Here is a 9,605-nt window from a genome sequence, read left to right as displayed (position 1 = left end):
CCTAGGACAAACTCTACTTCGAATGGCGTACAATTTATAGCTACGACATTTGTATGTGTTGATGTTGCCCCCAACAACTAATGCATGATCATCACCTACCTCATCTTTAGTGTACCTAATCATAACTGATAAATATGAAACCATTGTCGTATAAATGATGATTTCTACCACCACCACATAGAATGGTTTAAGAATGCCATACTCGGTGTAGTACAACAGGATGCTTGAATCGTAGGTCAGCATGTCCCAGGATAAGGCTCCAATCATGGTGACCATGGCCACCAGCCTGAGACCAAGCAGCCATGCTGGGTGAAGCCCACGCCAGCAGCTCATCCACAGCTGGGACTTGCCCACATGCCCAATTCCCGGCACAGTTCCGACGCCACCTTCACCGTCTGGTGCACCAACCAACAAGAAGCTCTCATACCTGGTCCGGTCATCCCGATGCTCGCCTCCTTCTCTGCTTATGATCACCCATATCGAGCCGATGACGGCACCGGCGACAATGGCAAAGCAAAGGCAATCATACCACTGGACCTCAAGGGCCATTGCAGCATTAGGTGCCAGTGGAGAACAATGAAGACTTGCTCTCTTAGGCAAGGAAGTAGATGTCTCTGAAATGAGATTGAACTGATGGTCTACTGGGAGACTGGTAGTCATGACTGTCGGGTGATGTGCATCACGTTTATCACTAAAGTAGAAACCTCACAACATTTGATATATGGTACGGCTACACATAAACAAATGTTAGCTTGGACTCCAATGAGCATACATAGATCTTAGCCTAGAAAATATGGTTCATCTAATTCTAGGGAATTGCCATTCACCAAAACGATCGAGAGCTTAATGTGACAATTAATGAAAAATTTTATATATGGTTAATAATATGAGGTTCTTAGGGAACTCTAATCCAAACTTGACAAATGGAAGACCGATCACCACGCACTTCCTAGCTCATCGCAAAAGAACAAGAAACAAGTATGCACAGTTCTAACTTCTAACTTAACTTACTGTTTGGCGGTCCCATATTAGATGTTATATCCCGATAACCAACCTACTAAAGTCTTTAGTTGGTATCATAGCTTTTTTCTTGGCCTATTATATCAACTGTTACATGGAATAGTTGTACTGAATTTATACAAAGGTTGTCCACGATGAATCTTAATATAAATCGATGTGATTTCCAATATGTGCACTTGATTGTTGCAGCATTTAGGTGACACTAAGATATTTCCTGCAGCTGGAGTTTTAGAAAACTAGAACTCAAAGAAGGATATTTAATATGACGGAAAAATCAAGGCTTTATTCAATCATGTATTTTAACTTTTCAAAATAAATGACAAAAATAGATTAGCCGTTTACATTAATTCCTATCTAAACCTTCACACAATCAAACCACATAATTAAAGGCAAGCTGCAGATCAATCAACCTAAGAATCATCCTAGATTGATCAATCCTGCTCGGTGATGGCACAGACTCTTCCAGTAACAAGAAGAGCACGGCCACGGTAATGTCAACTGACCTTAATGACCATGCTTTTTAAATTGCTAATGGAAGAAGTAAGATAGTGTATCTCATTGGAGCTCACAATGGCGGGAGACTCGTATATTGGACCAAATCTCCAGTGGCAGATATGATTTTTCTAAATACGAATTAAAGAACACAGGGAATCATCTTAACTACTCTAAACACAAATTTCTCTCCAACATTTGATATGAGGAAGACCGTAAATTAAAATAAAAGAAACCGCATGATTGATTCCAAAGGCATTATATAAACAATATGCATGTATGATTATTTTTGAGCAATAGCATTATACATAGATACAAAAGGAAAAACTAGGTGTAAGAAAAGACCTCCTTATTATAACTTCTATTTGACTTGAGATTTACATCAATTGGACTATCACAATTGATTGATCGATGTAGCCTTCATCCAGAAAACCCCCTACCAAAGATGGGGGTCTAAATTTGATGTTTAAGGAGGCATACAACCACCATATATAGATCGAAGGTGAAAGTTGGTCCTATGTCTGTTGATGCATGACCCACCAAGAGACTCACCAGGAAGCTCGTCGCCTGATTCAGGTGCCTTCCATCAGCCCAGTGGAGAAGCAATGATAATGGTAATCTGTCACCTTGTTATATGTATCCAGAGTCGATGCCTGAAGGATTTGTCGAGTACCACCCCATCATGCATTAGGAACAGCCATCCAACTAAGAAAGAAGGGGAGATTGCATGCGCCACCTTTGAACTGCAGACTATTGCTCCCAAATTCGCCTGGTACATTGGAGTGCTCTTTCCCGTCATCAAGCAGCACTACGCCATCCGGATCCCCAAGGCCTGCATGCTGATGATCAGCGCCATGCATGATAGAACGTGGAAAGAAACTGGCATTGCATCTCGAGCAATAACGTTATATATGAAGCATAATGTTATCGCTCAACGATATTATGCATGATGTTGATGTTATATTAGATTATGCATAATAATATTTTTGAGCAATAATATTATCTTCGGAGCCAACCTTAATTTTCTTGCAAGGTAATTAATATGCTCTGAAGTCTATATCATTCATAAAAAAAAAAAAAAGAACTTTTAAAGAAAAAGAATCTAGAGATCTATTACCTCGTATGTCTCTGCAGTTTGACAAACACCTTTGTCAAGGCCCTATCAAACAGCCCTTGTCTCTTTGGGCGTTTCGACATCCTTGATCTGACCTCACTTAGCTTCTGACGGGAGAGAGCAGCGAGACCCCTTCGGCGTTGGAGAATGAGGAGGGGTCTTTCTAATTGAGCCTCGCCAATATCCTGCAGTCGATATTGGTCGTGGCTTCCCAGTTTATTTTCTGTATCCATGGCTGAGCCCCCTTGCCATCTAATCCCAACACTATGTTCACCTTTTCTTGAATTCACCATGGCAGAGAAAATTGGCTTCTTCTATGGGTCAAAGGATATATAGAAGGCTATTTCTGCTGGAGTTGGACAATGGATGCGGCTTCCAAGGAGACACAACAGAGGGGAGCCTTTTATAGAGCTTGGCAACCATTGGATAATTCATTGTACTGGATCCGGTTGGGGATTTGGATTCCAAATCTGGAAGATAGCATGAGAGGATATAAAATGCAAACAATAAAGACATTTCCAAGATGGTAGAATATAAAGAAGGCAATTTGACAATGGCATTCCCCAAATTGTAAATGAGGTTCATGAACTTAGATCTCTCAAGGTGTTAGTTAGATTTACTGCAGTCTCATGAAAATGAACGCAAATATCAAATTTATCATAACCTTTTAGAAACGAGGAATTTCGGCTATTATCAATGCCCAACCTAGCTGAATACATAGGTGTAGCAAAACTACTGGAAAAAGCAGCAAAGCGCACCTTAATTGGATTGAAATAGACGAACTCTGCTTTGCTTTGAAATGGTAGATGCCGGTGAATGAAAAATGGTAGCGTGCTATTTGTTTTTGTTTGTATCTTTCGGAGTAGCTTCAGTTTACCATTTAGAAATATTGATTATATTCTTGCCTTGCCACTTGGAAATAATGATTATATTCATGAGCCCATAGGGTGGCATCAGATACCTGACAGCGCCTAAAACTTTACACTGCTCGATGAGATAGGTATAGATGCAAAATTGTATGAAAATTTGTATGACTGATGAAATTGCCCAAAACATCATTTCATGAAAGTGGCATCAATGGTAATTTTTATATAATTTATTATAATTATTTATAATTATTGGTTTTAGAATTTTAATGAGTGGCCAGTTTTTTGATTCTTGCTGGGAAAATTTTTTACTCCTATACCTATAGGAAGGTTAGTATGCCCGTTTAAGTTCGATTAGTTTGTAGAATATGTTAATTAAAAATATATGAAATAATATATATATATATATATTAAAATATTTATATTTTTTTTCGTGATATGTGTGATACAATACATGTGAAGTAACAAACAATAAAATAAAATACAGGATTTGACTTGAGAGGTGGTTAAACTACTGTCCTAAAGGAGATTTCGGCTCCTTCTCATATGAAGATTTGAGCCGCACACCCTCCTCCAAGGTACAAACTGAAAGCCAAGTACTCCAATGTCCATCGGTGGCACGATCTCGAACGGATGCCGATCAGATTCGTCCTCAACCCAAATAATATAAAAAACAAATAAGAGAGAGAGAGTGAAGAGAAAATTTTTTTTTGGGAAAGAAGAAAGATTCTCGGTATTTTTTTTCTCTACTGAGAACTAAGGAAAAGGGGGCCTTAAATAGGCCCAAATAGTCGCAGTAGCTGCGCGTGCAAGAACTATCTCCAGAACAAACGCCCACACACAGAGGTCCTGCGAGATGGCTGTGAAACAACCACGCGATGTGTACAGCTTGAGAAATGACCAAACGGCAGAACGTTCACGCATACTCAACGTGGAACGTTCACATGCATTCTACATTCTGCGTGAGGAGTTTTGAAACTCTCTCAGAAAAACTCAACAATCCCCCACAAGTTTCAAAACTCATGAAAATATTTAAATTCAACAAACATGTTAAAACTTTCATTGGGTTTTTACTATGCTTAATACAAGTACTTTCTAGGTTTGAACTTATATTTAGTATTAAAAAAAAATATAGTATGAAGACAAACTGATTATAATGCAGGGTAGCGCTATTTAGGCCATGCGCTTGCCTTGCTTTTCATGAGAGTTACTAGGGATTCGCCCTAATCCCATAGTCACGGCCTCACGACTATTCTCACTAAGGTAGATCCTTCGGAGGTATGTGTAACAAAATTGTACCTCACTGAATTTTTAGCTTTGGATCTATTAAGAGCTATGTTCAGCCTCATCATTACATATAGAGCACCACACCATAGGGATGGGTTGGAAACAAACTTCAAGAAATGGTGCTCTCAAACATCACCTCAGAGGTCATTTCTCTTTGAACCTTAATCCTGGAATCTCCAATAGCAAAGGTAGGGGTCCACTTTGGTGACTAATATACGGGCTTAAGCCCCATCCCCTTGATGTCTCAAATACCAAAGCCTTTGAAAGATCTTTAGTTAAAAGATCAAACATATTATTTTTTGATCTTATAAATTGAAATGATATCATATTTTCATTTTATTTTTCACAGTTTTGTATCTGATCAATATATGATTGTTTATCTTTTTATTAGATGTCTGCTGATTTAACAGATCTTTTAGATCTCTACAATCATAATTTATTGGTACTATAAATATTTTGAATGGAAGAATTTCAATATCATTAATTAAATCTTTTAGCCACTGTGCTTCAGTGCAAGTGGTATCGAGAGCAGTTAATTCAGACTCTAACGTGCTTTTTGTTATTATTATTTGTTTACATGAACCCCAAGATACTGCACCTCCTCTAAATATAAAGAGATAACCTGTGGTGGACTTAACATCTAAATTATCTATCACTCAGTTAGCATCACTATATCCTTCTAGTACTTTTAGATAATCAGAGAATAAGAAAGAGTAATCTAGAGTTTCCTTCAGGTATCTAAAGATTTTTCAAGAGCTTTCCAATATTCTTCACTAGGATTGCTAGAATACCGACTTAGCCTGCCTAATGTATAAGCTATATCAGGACGGATTCTATTTGCTACATATAATAGTGATCTTATCCTTTGGGAATACTCTAACTGTCTTACAGGTTTTCCTAAATTCTTAGTTAAATGTGAAATATGATCATATGGGGTAGAGACAATATTTAGATCAAAATATTCAAATTTTTTAAGTATTTTTTCTATTGAATGTGTTAGGTTTATGACTATTTGTTATTTGTTCTTTTAAGTTTCATTCCTAAGATTATATCAGCTTCTCCTAAATCTTTCATATCAAAATTATTTGACAAATAATTTTTAGTTTTTTATATTATTTTTAATGATGTTCTAAATGATAGAATATCATCTACATACAAGCATAAAATGATAAAATCTGAGTTATTCTTTTATAATACACACATTTATTATGTTCGTTAATCCTAAAGTAATTATCTAGAATAATTTCATCAAATTTAATATGCCATTGTCTAGGAGCTTGTTTTAATTCATAAAGTGATTTAATTAATTTACATATCTTATGTTCTTGTCTTTTGACTATAAAACTTTGAGATCGATTTATATAAATTTCTTCTTCTAATTCTTCATTTAAGAATGCAGTTTTTACATCCATTTGATGAATCATTAATTTATGAATTGATGCTAATGCTACTAAGGTTCTTAAGATGGTTGTCCTAGCTACAGGAGCATAGGTATCAATATAATCTATGTCTTTTTTTTAGCTGTATCCCTTAGCTACTAATCTAGCTTTATATCTTTCTACTGTTTCATGTGATCTTAATTATTTTTTAAAAATTTATTTAGTTTCTATTGCTTTATTTTCAGGAGATAAATCTGATAAAATTCAAGTTTTATTCTTTAGGATTGATTGAATTTCACTATTTATAGCTTCCTTCCAATATGATAAATCTGATGATGACATAGCTTCATCATACGTGCAAGGATCACCCTCTACAAGGTATGTAAAGTATTCTTTTTCAAAAATTTTTCAATTCTGATCCTCTTACTTCTTCTTAATTCAGTTTTAGTTTCAAGTTTTAGTTCCATAGATCTAGAAAAAAATGGTTCACATTTTAGGGATCTAAAAATTTTTGTCTTAAAAGGAAATATGTCTCCAAAGAAAGAAGCATCTCTAGCTTCTAGGATTGAATTAAAACTTATATCACTAGTATCTGATTTAATCACTAAGAACTTATAGGCATTACTATTTTGGACATAACCAATAAAGACAGCATCTACAGTTTTAGATCCTAACTTTCTCTTTTTGGATTCATAAATATTCACCTTAGCTAGACACCCCCATACTTTGAGAAAATTTAAATTAGGAGCTCTGTCTTTTCAAAATTCATAAGAGGTCTTACCACTATCTTTAACAGAGATTCTATTTAGAATGAAGCAAGAAAATAGAAGAATTTTCCCCCACAAGTTCTCAGGTAGGTCTGAGCTAATCAATATAGCGTTCACCATATCTAAAAGGGTATGATTTTTATGCTCAGCCACACCATTGGACTGTGGAGAGTAAGAAGCAGTTATTTCATGAATTATTTTATGTTCTTGACAGAATAGAAAAAAATTATTGGAATTATACTTCCCTCCTCTATCAGTCCTAAGAATCTTAATTTTTTTTTTTATTGATTTTCTCCCTCACTTTTATAAATTTTGAATTTTTTAAAGATTTCATCTTAAGATTTCATTAGGTAATAGTAGCAGTATCTCAAAAAATTATCTATAAAGATTACTATGTACCTGTTGCCACCACGAATTACAGTTTTGAAAGAGTTACATATATAACTATGTATCAATTCCAAGATTGAAAATTTTTTTCAACTGATTTAAATAATTTTCTTGGTTGTTTAGATTCAGCACATATTTCACACTTAAATATATCTAAGATTGATTTGGAAATTAGCTTTAAATCCATCATATGTTTGATTTTTCTTAAGTGTACATGACCTAATCTATAATGCCATAAATTTTGATTAGATTTATTCACAAAATAAACTTGATTCTCAGCTTTATTAATAAAATAATTTATTATATTTAATTTGAATAAGTCTTCACTTATATATCCTCTTCCTATGAAAGTATTATTCTTAGTTATTACAACTTTATTACAATCAAGAATAATTTTATATCCTTTCTGGACCAGCTGAGATCCACTGACCAGGTTCTTCCTACGATCTAGGATATACAATACATCCGTCAGGATAAAATTTTTTAAGAAGTCATCTTCAAATTAATTCATTATTGTCCCTTGATCTTGACGGCTGTGTTGTTCTCAAGGATTACACCTCCTCCATTTGAGTCCTGAATGGTAGTGAACCAAGAGCAGTCAAAATAAATGTGAACATTAGCTCCTGAATCCAACCACCAATCAAGGGTAGAAAAAGTAATATTAACTTCGGGGTTAAAGCATACTGACCCTAAAGTGGTATCTTCTAGACCTTCAACTATATGAGCTTGAGGTCCCGATAAACTAGAAGGCTTGCGAAAGGGCTCCTTCTTTTGGTGATAACAATCTTTTATAAGATGATTGGTGCTTCCACATACAAAACAAAACTTATTACTTGGACCTTGGGTAGACTTGATGGATCTAGTGTTATTGACCTTGAAGTTTTTATCCTTAGGTTTGAACTTATTTGAGTAGGGTCGGTTAGGATGGTTTATTTGGTGTTGTTGGTTTGGTTGAAAATTAGGTTTTGATTTCGATTTGGTAAGGGTTAGATTAGCTTGAGCATCTGGGACTCTGATTTGCTGGGTTTTGGACCTATGTTGGTCTTCTATCTTAATTGAATTGAGAAGTTGAGTTAGGATTAGTTCTCCTTGCTTATGAGCTGATCTTTAGCAAAGTTATGCCAAGAAGGAGGTAATTTATCAAGAAGTCTGGAGACCTTAAATTCTTTGGAGAGAGGTTCCATTGGTTTGAAGCTTCCTAAGATATTTTTGAAATTGGTGGAGTTGGTCATTTATAGGTTTATCATTTACCATAACATATCTAAGAAATGATGCGATGTTGAACCGCTCAATATCAGCATCATCCAGGCCATACTCAGACTCTAAGTTATCCCATAATTCTTTTGCACTCTTTACAGATAGATAAACATCATAGAGTGAATCAGAAAGGGCACTTAAAATTATACCCTTACAAAGATAGTCTTCTTTAGGGATGGCAGGAGAGGTGAGCTAGAGGAGGCAGAAGATTGGTTAATAATCATCAGAGCCCCAAAGTGGTTAGCCAAAATTTTATTTAGCTTTGCTACCTCCTAAAGTTGGTTCCATCAAATTTGTCAAGTTTAAGACTAAAGGTTTCATCTCTAAGAGTAGCCATTTGGTTCAAATATGGTTCAGAGAGGTAAAATGGCATTTAAAGAAAATTTGTTAATTTTTTTTTTAAACTAGTGGACTTAATAAGTTTTATTAAGATTGAGCATGTAGCAATACAAGTTTTGAAGGATCTTTAATTAATTTGTATAACACAAAACTATAAAAAATAATGCTGATCAAAAAAAAAATAAAACAATATATAAATATGCAAGGAACATAAGTTCTAAATATGTACAAACAATTAAATATGCATGCACTACAAAAAAACTTCAAAATCTCGTTTAGACTGTTAATTAAAAATATATAAAATTATATATATATATATATATATATATATATATATATATATATATATATATATATATATATATATATATATATATATAATGTAACCACAGAACAAAAACTTGATAGTAATTTAGATGCCAATAAAAATATATATATATATATATTAAAATATTTATATTTTTTTATGATGTTGTGATACAGTATATGTGAAGTGACAAATAATAAAATAAAATACAGGATCTGGTTTGGGAGGCAGTTAAACCACTGTCCTAAAGAAGATTTCGGTCCGTTCTCGTGCGAAGACTTGAGCCACACACTCTCCTCCAAGATACAATCCAGAAGCTAAGTGCTCCAACATCCATCGGTGGCACGATCTCGAATGGATACCGATCAGATTCATCCTCAGCCCAAATAA

The sequence above is a fragment of the Elaeis guineensis genome, chromosome 5, assembly GCF_000442705.2.
Source record: "Elaeis guineensis isolate ETL-2024a chromosome 5, EG11, whole genome shotgun sequence".
NCBI classification, from domain to species: Eukaryota; Viridiplantae; Streptophyta; class Magnoliopsida; order Arecales; family Arecaceae; genus Elaeis; species Elaeis guineensis.
The sequence above is the reverse complement of the archived record's forward strand: the minus strand, read 5'-3'. Positions refer to the sequence as shown.